This window comes from Gadus macrocephalus, chromosome 7 (genome assembly GCF_031168955.1).
Source record: "Gadus macrocephalus chromosome 7, ASM3116895v1".
NCBI classification, from domain to species: domain Eukaryota; kingdom Metazoa; phylum Chordata; class Actinopteri; order Gadiformes; family Gadidae; genus Gadus; species Gadus macrocephalus.
In genome coordinates, this window is record NC_082388.1 from 5,670,577 (window position 1) to 5,682,890 (window position 12,314).

A 12,314-nucleotide genomic window follows, 5' to 3' on the forward strand; every position below is an offset into this window, starting at 1 on the left:
CTCCTGCCGTGGAGGCACTGCACTTGACATGCTAGCTCTGTTGGCTAACCTTTAGCTAACACACAGCATTGAGACTAGTAATTACTGCCAGAGACCGGAGTGAGGGGAGGCGGGGCTATGTTGGCGCTGATGTGTGTCTGTTAACTCTGTCCGAGAGAAGAGAGCGAGAAAGCGCAGCTGGTATTTGTGTATCGATACGGCAGAGAATTATTATTGAAATATATCGCAACCACCAGGCAGCCAATACGTTTGCGTGCGTTTACTTCGATAACATGATGGGCCTGTTGCCCACACCTGGGGTGCGTTTCTCTTGACATGATAATTGATAATCCACTCATAGGCGCCGGAACCTATGAGGCCGCGGGGCCAATGGCCACCCCACTTTTCATGGGAAATAAATAAATTATAATAATGATTTTTTTTAGCCTGTATTGATGAACTATTTCGTTTCTTCTTTGGCCTTACATTGTTACTATACAAACGAACAGAGCTTCGGCTCCCCGCGACCTTATATTGATTGAGTCTAAAACGTTTTCTCAACGATTCAACCAATGAGAGTAGGCCTTCTACAGCAATAGCGTTGCCATGGCACATGGGTCTTGTAATGTGACATGCTTGCTTGCGATCTGCGATTTTTTCGTCTGCAACGTTCGAAACCCCCACGACGAAAGTTTGTCATGCCAGAAATTTGGGGGAATCGCATGACGTATCCATTGTTGACTTTGAGGGAATCCCGTGAACAGCTGGAGCTCACGGGCATCAAGTGTTACTAACTAGTAAAGAAACTAGTAGCCTAAAGTAAAGACTAGTAGAGATGCGCGGTTGGCATACCCAAGGACACCGTGGATAATCCACGGGTTGGGTGGATTGCGTGAAAGAAAGTAAAGCTGGAAATTAAATCGCGCGCAAGGCAGCATGGGTATACCCAGGCTAGTATTGGCAATGGCATACCCACTTTCTAGAATCGCACCCATGGTCAACGCCGAAGGAAACTGAAGGAATCAAAAAGAGGAAGTCTCACAGCAGAGTGCATGTCAGAAAGGTAGGATTTTTGTTATTATCATTCATTATTGCATTGTCTGATAGTAAACAGGAACATTTTCACTAGCATATTGTCCCTACTAAATAAGTGACCGTGTCAGGTTTTCACTGACGCGCTAGCTATTGCATTGTGTTAAACATAACATCAGGCATAGGCCTACCTGACTGAAAATGTGCTTAGGCAAAGTAGCCATCAGCTGCTCAGGGTGTCATGGTCATACTATGTTTGATTTCGAGTAAAAAAAAAAGGTCTATGCCTGGTATAGTAGCCTAGTTTAAAAAAGGCTACACGGTCATATTGGTATGAAGGTTGCTAAGATTGTTAAGGCTACCCCAACAAACGTGACTTGGAGCGTATTTAATATTACTGTGAATTATATACTTACTGAAAAGCAAGGTCTTTGTTGCCATCCTACTAAAAGGCTTTTTGTTGTTGACACCCTTCCAATTGATCTGATGGGAGACCTCATCTGTGAACAGCCTGCCCAGGATGTTCCAGGTCACCCTCTTCACATCCTGGCCTCCAATGGTGGCCAAAGATGAAATCTAAAAGGCAAAGACATCTTTTTTAAATAGACAGGTAGGTAAACATTCCTGAGGTTAGTTGCATTTAAAATGTTTTTGTTTCTGTTGAAAGCTTCCAGAAATGTAGAAAAACTGAAAAAAATCTAAACATGTACTTGGCTCACATCCTCATGGACCTGTGCCACCTTTACACACAATGTCAAACCAGGGAGATTGTCACTCACTGACTGTCCACTCGGAAAAGGCGGTTCAGGACAGGCCTGTTCAGAGCTGCTTAAATAGAATATTTGCAATAATCACGGGCAATCAATAAACCTAATGGCACCATTCAGATTAAGTAAGAAAACTCACCACTCTCTGTCGAGCTGGGCCATTTGACGGTTCCTTTAAAAACATTTCAAATGCCTCCACTGTCTCCAATTGTTCCAGGGGAAACTGAAAGCTGTCTGGCATCTCCGCATCTGGCCCCGGGGTGCTGTTCATCCTACTGGTGAGCAGGTTCACCTTAGCCACAAGCTGGTCGTTTTGCTGTTTGATGGTTTCCAGCAAGCTAAGGATTTGGAACTCGGCCGCTGTTGACAAACATGAAATATAGCTAAAATGTAGTGTATCAAATATATCACGTTTCAGTGTTTATCCTCATTACTCATAATACTGACATTAGCTATTGACATTATTAATTAATGACAAAAGTTATAGACAAAGTTTGAGGAAAATATGTGATGGTTGTTATTACTCACCAGAGCAGGGAATGGTATCGGCCATCCTTCCCCCTCGCCATGTTGGTCTGTAGGCCAGGCTTGAAGAAGGCTCCATGTTGAGGGCTGGTGCCGGGGGTGGAGGGAGTTGAGGAGGGACTGCAGTTCCTGGCCCATAGTGAGGTGGGCGGTGTGCGAGAGTCATCTGTTAACCATGACTGATAATACCAATAGGGCCTTTCTATTCATTAATATTTCAGTTTTCAATATATCAGTCCCTACCTTGAGTAACTCTCTGCATGTTAAATGCGGGTGCAGGGAGTTGAGAGGATATAGGGTGATGCAGTCCTGCCCTATGCTGAGATGCTAAGGGAGATAAATTGGTATTAAATGTTTGATCTGTTAACCATGGTAGGCTGCGAGCTACAAAATATTTGGCTGAGATTTTGAAAGTTGCAATTTCAAATGCAGCAAATCTGAGATGAATGACCATTGCTGTGTTACGATAGATGGGGCCACTGTATTCAAAATTATTATCAGTAATTTACCTAGACAGTTTTCTCCAGGTTGAGGAGCAGTGAATCTGCCTGGCACTCGGCGAGATGGTGGAGCTGGAGGAATGGATGCACGGTGAGGGGAATATCTTTAGTACTACGAATGTTAACCATATCTCTAATATATTTGTTATTAAGATGTTAAGAGATTATTCCTTACTCTGCAATTGGCTTGGGCTTCGAACTGGTAGTGCTTCGAACTGAGACACTACTTCACCATTTTCCACTTCTTCGCTCTGGTCAGAGTCTCCGAAACGATGGCTGTTAAGTAACCGTATCATTAGGGTTATTGCAATCTCAAAATTGCCAAATATACATGTAGGTCAAGCATCTCTGGTCTATTTTTGAATGCTACGGGAAAAAACCTTTCTATTACTGTAGAAACATGACAAAAACAAGACAGAACACACTTACACTGGCTTCCTGTTCCTTTTATCTGGCAGCTCAACCTCATGCTCAAGCTCTGCCTCAGATTGCAGATCTGAGGTGTTGCAGCCATTCTGATACTGCTTCAAGATTCTCATGGCATCTTTGTAGTTGTCTAGAATTTAAATTATGTTAAAATGAACATGAGTTTCAAATTAGCTGTAGAGCTGCACAGAATATTATTATTATTGATGATGATGATGATGATGATGATGATGATGATGTCTCAGGTCTCTCTCTTATAAGAGAGACCTGGCCAAGAATAGTATAAATGAAACAATGCAAGGCAAAGACAATTTCAAGTGCATTTTTTCAGAACATATACAGAGTAGGTTATCCCAAGCAGAAGGAGAAGCAACCATGAAATTATATTTAAACAAGAATTTTATGAATTGGCATACCACAAGTTCGGGCAACATTGACGTCGTATCTTAGCCAGTTTGGCTCTGGTTTCTCCTCATTAAGAGCTGCCCTTTTCACCCTTTCAGTGCTTTTATAGCTGGGCCAGTACGCCATCCCGTCATCGTACCATTCATTTGGGACAACAGCAATGTCCCCGTTTATTTGGAATTTAATGAGATGAAAAGGCATCCTTAATGCAGAAAGAAAGAAAAGGGGTATTTATTCATCGTCAAAGAAATAAAAAAAATAAAGCATGCACAAGTGTACAGTGTTTACAAATAAGCAAGTAAAGTAAAAAAATAAAAAAATAAAGTATTATTATTATTTTATTTTTTTTATTGATCATTGTTTCTACTGTTGTATTTAAATAAACACATTGTTGAATGATGGTGTTGTCTGTTTCATTGCTACAAACTAGACAAGAACATAGAAATAGAGAGTTGATTCATGATGCATTAGTCAAGCTTAAGTATATGATTTATCCGATGTCAGGCGATATACGTTTTGGGTGGGTTTTTGGTTGATTGAAAGGTTTTCAGTCTATAGTTCAGCTGGAAATTGCCAACAGAACAGCACAACTATTCTATATTTTATTTCAAATGTATTCAAACTTGATCACATTAGCTATTTGTTGCCATTTTCTGCAGGAAATGCATTGTGTAGTTATTATTAGTAGTCGTAGTAGTATCATTATTTGTTCTATGGCCAAGCGCTCCAACTGCTAGAAAATATGTAAGCAACATTACATTTTAACAAACCAAAAAGTATCTTACTTGATGAAGCGAACCCAGCAAAAGGCAATTGTAGGGGACGGGCAACAGTCAAATCCAGATGCTGCAGAACACACAAAATAGAAGATGGGGACCAAGTTCCATACAGTAGCATAAGAAATCAGAAACGGGCGCAAATACCCATTAGTTATATGAACCGAATCCCTTCACTTGATTTAAGCCATTTAACCGCATTTTCTGCAAGAAATGCTCCAACTGCTAGAAAATGTGTCTGCAACATTACATTTCAAGAAACCAGAAAGTATCTTACTTAATGAAGCAAACCCAGCAGAGGCAATTGTAGGGGACGGGCAACAGTCAAATCCAGATGCTGCAGAACACACAAAATAGAAGATGGGGACCAAGTTCCATACAGTAGCATAAGAAATCAGAAACGGGCGCAAATACCCATTAGTTGTATGAACCGAATCCCTTCACTTGATTTAAGCCATTTAACCGCATTTTCTGCAAGAAATGCTCCAACTGCTAGAAAATGTGTCTGCAACATTACATTTTAAGAAACCAGAAAGTATCTTACTTGATTAAGCGAACAGTCAATGGGCAACAGTCAAATTCAGATGCTGCAGAACACACAAAATAGAAGATGGGGACCAAGTTCCATACCGTAGCATAGGAAATCAGAAACAGGCGCAAATACCCATTAGTTGTCTGAACCGACTTAAACAGTGATTAAAATGGCAAATTTTCATTATAAAGAGGATGGCAGATAACCACTACATATGAAACCAAACTTGCCAAAATGTTAACTTGCTGCGATCTATTTGTATGGTACGCATGCCTGGAATTTCGTGATATGAGGGGCAAGGCCACTTGGCCTACAGCGGGGCAATTTTTTTGAGGGCACAAAGGCCACATGCCAGGGCATCAAGGCCATAACATGATTTTGATTTCACTAATAGACAAATGCATTTCTCAAAGCATTAATGCCTTGTTAACAGTCTAACACTTCTGCATCTTGAAGAGCACTTTTGTGATAATTCTTCAAATCTTTTTCGAAAGGAAAAAGAGTTGAATTTGTTTAATTTTGTTAAATGTTAAAACTGTATTATTGTCTATAAGATTAGAATTTGAATTAAGTAATATATATTTTTTAATTACACATAATTAACATTATTTCAAAATGATAATAACTCTCCCTCTGCCGTCATGGGGGTCGCCAGTGTTGCAAGATTCCGGCCCAATCTATCAACACTGGGGGACAAGCAGTTTTATTTGTTCAGAAATGCTTGAAAAAATGTAACTTTTATGGAGATACCGCATTAGGCCTACTTGGTCAATAAAAGAGCTAAGCTACTCAAAAGCTATTTTATTCATAAACGCTTACGATCTTAAGTATAATTGACCGCTGTCAAGGACAGGGGATATATTTTTTTTTTATCCCAGCGTACTCGGTTGCTAGGCGACGCCAAAGACGTTGGTCTTTGGCGGACTCTTCTAATCAACACTACGAATGCTGGTAACAGATAAATTGTAAAAAGACACCGTGTGAAGTTATTTTTTTCGTTTTGGCATGTAATAAGCGGGATAATGTATAGAACGTCACCGGTCATTATCGAAAAAATAAGCCACAAGCACCACCTTCAGGGTGAAGCAAGCCGGTTCACCCTGTCCGGTCTTATTTTCCCGATGACCGGCGTTTTATACATAACAGCGACACATTAAAACAGAACAGACCAACCCTAACCCTAACCCAATGAAGGATAACTTAACTTAACTACCATAACATATTCTGCCGAAATTGCTATTCCATTTTAAATCAAATAGGCTACAGACTGACATGATTATCGCCTCTCAGCTAACAATAGCCTGGTGCAAAAAATGATAGCCTAACTGAAAAATTATTTAGGCCTACTGCTAGTCCTAATATCAAACAACGTCATTACAATCATACGTAGTCTAAATGATGATTACAAAAACACAAAGGCCAATGTTTACTGTGAATGTCGCAATATAGGCCTATCAATAAATAATTAGGCCTACATAAATAAATCAAAATCAATAATAAATCATGCTTACGTAACGCAACCGTGTTCCAGCAAAGAAAGAAAGTCTCAACTGATCGATCTGCTCTTTATAGGCTTTCAACGTGTTGGCGCGTCCGCGTTCACGGATTAGACACGGGTCCGACACGGGTCCGCTCAGGATCCACAATATATCAACAAATAAATCAAATAATAATAATAAATCAATAATAAATCATACTTACGCAACCGTGTTCCAGCAAAGAAAATCTCAAATGATATGATCGTCTCGGCTCTTGGTGATAGGCTTTCAAACGTTATGGCGCGTCCGCGTTCGCGGATCCGACACGGGTCCTCTAGGCGGCGCCAAAACGGATGTGACAGTAACGCGGGTTTGGTGACTCCTATGCGGATCCGCATAGGAGTCTTGCGCGTCGGATCCGCGTTCGCGGATCCGACACGGGTCCTCTGGGCGGCGCCAAAACGGATGTGACAGTAACGCGGGTTTGGTGACTCCTATGCGGATCCGCATAGGAGTCTACTGCTGTGTGGGGTAACTTGTAGTAGGAGGCGTAACTTGTACTAGGAGGCGTAACTTGTTATTTTCTAAATCGCGGTAAACAAAAAGCGTTGTAAATCATGGTTCACACGAGATCTTCATTGAAGTCGGGTCTTCCGATATTCATGACGGTAAGTAAATTTAAGGCCTAATATTTTAGGTCCCAGTTGCGGTCATTTATGTACCCGCGCACCACTGCTACATACAGATCACTTCCGCGATTTAGAAAAGTACTACTAGACACGCCTCCGACTACAAGTTACGCCTCCGACTACATGTTACGCCTCCTAGTGCAAGTTACGCCTCCTCCGACTACATGTTACGCCTCCTACTACAAGTTACGCCTCCGTCTTGCAGGACGCAGACAGACCCACCTCAAATTACAGCACATTTGTTCCAAATAACACCAGTTTCGAACCGCGCCTGCCGCCTGCTATTTCGTTACTCTGCTTTATATGTCTCTCCCGCTCTGCCTCCGGCTCCCACACACAGTCTCTGCCTGCCCCCCCCCCCCCTCCACTGACTCACGTCACTTTTTGAAATCGCGAAACATGAGCAGTGTTCGAAATCGTTCACTATTCATTGGGTATTTCAAGTGCATTATATTGTCCATGAAATTAACCACTGAGAATTCGAACTCACTACAAAATGGCGAGCACCCTATATTTAAGCAATAGATCACGCCAGGCTGTGGTATGTGCTCATTATACCACTGTTAAGGGGCGTTGTCCGGCCCCGACGCGCAGCGGTTACAGCTCTCTGTAACCTTACAGAGAGACACAGCGGAATACAATGTGCCTATGGTACCCCAGTGGCTAAAACTTCCGTTTGGTGTAAAACGAGCCCTATAGCTGTTCTGCACGCCTTTGAAAAAACGGAGGCTCAAGCGCGCTGATTTGGAATGTCTTTAGGTTAGTCACAAAGCATCTAAGCTCCTCCCCTTACTCTGCCTGGCCCGCCCAGAGACGTTGGCCCACCAATGAGACACGACCGTGCGAGCACCACATGTGTGTGTGAATACACACACTGTAACGCAAGTGTTTCTTGTCGGTTCTTTGACGTCTCTTGTATTTCCACAACGAGACTGTAGTGGGGGTTATCTGAGCCATGGTTGAGAAGGAATTGGGGGAAAGGAACTTTGGCTTTGACTCGCTGAAGTAGGCTACATGAACTGCGACATGCCTCCCGTGTGTTTACAGAACACGGCTAAAGGCTGTGTGCGCCTCGCCATTGCGATACATCCACTGTAAACAGAGCGCATGGTACCGTGGCTGCAAGCTGCTCAGGGCCACACCGCCACCCGCCTCGCTCCTCCTCATTTGCATTATAGACACCAAAACAGCGCATTTGGGGAAAGCTCAATGTGCGACTGGCTCGGAGTGGCTGTAACTCTGCACCACGGCCGAATTTCGGGAACGTCTTTGAATACTGTGTTAGTTGCCCACTAATACCTATATTAAAGAATACATAAAATAGTATGTCATGGGACATGACATGCAACGCCCCCCCGAACGCAGTCATTACGGTTCATAATATTTCGGAGGCGCACAAAGCTTTTGGCCGTGATGTTATATGTTATAATGTTCTCAAATACGAGACGGAGGCACTGTCTAGTCCACGGTTTATTCAACCATCAAACTGAATTCAATTCCGAACGGTAGAAATAGTAATATCAAATCTACGCGCGGAGCGCGCCCCCCCCCGGCGGCATGTCACAGTTCATACGTCGTATATTAGATTATTCGTTCCCGAGTCAAAATCGATTTTTGACATTTGGACCGTCAACATTGTTTGTTTGACCGGTTGCCATGGTTATCTCTACGACGGAGTACGGAGTATTAGAGCCACACATGAAAAAATATATTTTTGCCGTGACGAGATTAATATCGACACGTCGACTAGTTAATTATCACGTCTGTTCAGGTCCTCCTCCTGAACAGACGAATTTTTCCGCACCTTTTCAGCGTCCTTACACTAACCACCACAATGTGGCTCTGCGCCAAAACAGCGAGGATCTCTTTATTGTTAAACCCGATTCTGAAATACAATTTTACCAAATTATCCACACCAGCCATAGGATTCAGTGCATGCCCTGTGGAGCGGTTGCTATCTCTCCCAACTGATTTCAACTGTATCCTGAACATTTCGAGTTTAATGTCGACTTTGATCTGGCGTCTGCTTCTCCCCTAAGGCAAGGTCAAGGTGTAGTCTTGTCGTCTATGCGGCCCGGGAAATGTAAGGCAAGTCAATTTCCCCGCGAACATATTCCCGGGGAATTTTCCTAAAATCAGCCTCGCGCAAATGTGAAAATGCAAGACGCCTATGCGCGGGAATCAAACAGAATAATAATAATAATAATAATAATACATTTAATTTAGAGGCGCCTTTCAAGGCACCCAAGGTCACCTTACAGAGAGACATTTCGAGTTTAATGTCGACTTTTAAGTCGACAAATCAAGATTAAAGTCGACATAATATTTCGACTTTATTGTTGACATTTCGAGTTTAATGTCGACATGTTGACTTTAAAGTCGACGGGTCGACTTTAATCTCGTCACGGCAAAAAAATAAAAATTCTTCATGTGTGGCCCTAATACTCCGTCGTATTATCTCCGTGTGGTTAATTTGCAGTTGCGGTTTTAATTACATTAAACTGTCATCAGAAAACGCGGTTATATGCTATAGACCCATCTGCGGTATAACAGCTGGGACGAATTTCGAATTAGGCTATAATGTAGGCCTACACTTTATGTTGAAAGTATAGAACGTCGAGATTCCCATTGAAACGAATGGCGCGGTGACTATAGGCTACTTCACAACGAGAGCTGGTAGCCTACATTGTGAAAAAATAATTAAACTGTAATCAGACAACGCGGTAGGCTAATACATAGGCTACAAATTGCGGTTGAGGTGACGAAATATTGGACCAACGTATTGCTTGCATAGTTACATCAACACAAGTATAATGATAATAATAATAATAATAATACATTTAATTTAGAGGCGCCTTTCAAGGCACCCAAAGTCACCTTACATACCTCCACTTGTTCTGGCGTCTGCTTCTCCCCTAAGGCAAGGTCAAGGTGTAGTCTTGTCGTCTATGCGGCACGGGAAATGTAAGGCAAGTCAATTTCCCCGCGAACAAATTCCCGGGGAATTTTCCTAAAATCAGCCTCGCGCAAATGTGAAAATGCAAGACGCCTATGCGCGGGAATCAAACAGAATAATAATACATTTAATTTAGAGGCGCCTTTCAAGGCACCCAAGGTCACCTTACAGAGAGACATTTCGAGTTTAATGTCGACTTTAAAATCGACAAATCAAGATTAAAGTCAACATAATATTTCGACTTTATTGTCGACATTTCGAGTTTAATGTCGACATGTTGACTTTAAAGTCGACGGGTCGACTTTAATCTCGTCACGGCAAAAAAAAAAAAAGTTCTTCAGTGGCCCTAATACTCCGTCGTATTATCTCTGTGTGGTTAATTTGCAGTTGCGGTTTTAATTACATTAAACTGTAATCAGAAGACGCGGTTATATGCTATCGACCCATCTGCGGTATAACAGCTGGGACGAATTTCGTATTAGGCTATAATGTAGGCCTACACTTTATGTTGAAAGTAGGCCTATAAAACGTCGAGATTCCCATTGAAACGAATGGCGCGGTGACTATACTTCACAACGAGAGCTGGTACATTGTGAAAGAATAATTAAACTGTAATCAGACAACGCGGTAATACATACAAATTGCGGTTGAGGTGACGAAATATTGGACCAACGTATTGCTTGCATAGTTACATCAACACAAGTATAATGATAATAATAATAATAATAATAATACATTTAATTTAGAGGCGCCTTTCAAGGCACCCAAAGTCACCTTACATACCTCCACTTGTTCTGGTGTCTGCTTCTCCCCTAAGGCAAAGTCAAGGATGCTAGTCTTGTCGTCTATGCGGCCCGGGAAATGTAAGGCAAGTCAATTTCCCCGCGAACATATTCCCGGGGAATTTTCCTAAAATCAGCCTCGCGCAAATGTGAAAATGCAAGACGCCTATGCGCGGGAATCAAACAGAATAATAATAATAATAATACATTTAATTTAGAGGCGCCTTTCAAGGCACCCAAGGTCACCTTACAGAGCATTAAGTCATCATAAATCGTTTAAAAACAAGACATTCTGGAAAAAAAGAATAATAAATAAATAAAACAAAAACAAGACTAAAAAAATCAGTTAGATGTTGTGTGCGAGTTTGAACAGGTGGGTTTTGAGTTGTGACTTGAAGGTTGTAATGGTGTCTGTTTTATGTGTGGGGGAGGGAGTTCCAGAGCCTGGGTGCTGAACAGCTGAATGACCGGGCACCCATTGTATAGTCGTGATGTGGGGATACATAGTAGTCCAGCAGAGGTTGAGCGGAGGGAGCGGGAGGGAGTGTATTCTTGGAGGAGGTCGCAGAGGTAACTGGGGGCTAGGTTGATGGTGATAGAATGATGGTGGTCCACCGAATTGTACTTTGAAGAGTTGCCGGTGTCTAAAGAAACATAACTTCACTAAATACCGGCATTCATAAATATAGACTTCTCCACTCACTACTACTTCAATTAATTTTGGTTATGGCGATTTTGGTTAACTGTAGGCTACTTGTCAGAACTGCCTACGGTTTGAAATCGTGTATTTGTCCGAATCAATCACGCAGCATGATTCGCTGAACATTGCCAGGACTGCAATGTTGTAGAAGTCTTGCATATAATATTAATACAATGCATATTTTTTATCAGCCGGCTATCGCTTCGGAGTTAGATGGTAGGAGACGGAGTAGCCGCGTTAACATGGACACATCTATTCCGCATAGATTTCTATGCGGAAGAGAAAATGATCATGTATACGCCTCATTCGGAACACAATTATCTGTTCGGCATAGATTCTATGCCGAATAGAAGATGTGGTGTAGTCCGTTTTAATCGCCATGTATAGGCCTACACTTATTCCGAATAGATTGGGGTTTAACTTAGAGCAGCCGCAGTAGTTCGCAATTGGTCCACTGAGCTCCGTCGGTACTTTTAAGCACACCGAACTTCACCGCTGTCAAGGAAAGTGGATTTATTGCCTGATTCACGTCTTTGTTATCACTCCGTAAAAGTAGTCCGGTAAGCGTGTCCGGTTGCTAAGCGACGGGACATGGGTGTTTATTAATGACGTGTCCGCGCGCGTCCGAGATAACTGTAAATGAGTCGACTACTACTAGTACTTTTGCAGGCTGAACGTTCAAATACTTCTTAACTTAGAGAGATGGCAGCTGCAGTAGTGCGCAATTGGACCCTCGAGGACTTACCGGACTACTTTTACGGAGTGAT

At 42.2% G+C, this 12,314-nt stretch overlaps 1 long non-coding RNA gene across 1 annotated transcript; it reads right to left on the reverse strand.

Annotated features, from left to right (window-relative positions):
* Positions 1–1,859: 1,859 nt before the first annotated feature.
* Positions 1,860–3,043, reverse strand: LOC132461106 (uncharacterized). The gene is made up of 3 exons (XR_009526530.1): positions 2,813–3,043; positions 2,307–2,630; positions 1,860–2,138 (listed from the first exon to the last, which is right to left on the reverse strand). It is a non-coding gene; the product is annotated as an uncharacterized LOC132461106 (long non-coding RNA).
* Between the last annotated feature and the right edge of the window lie 9,271 nt (positions 3,044–12,314).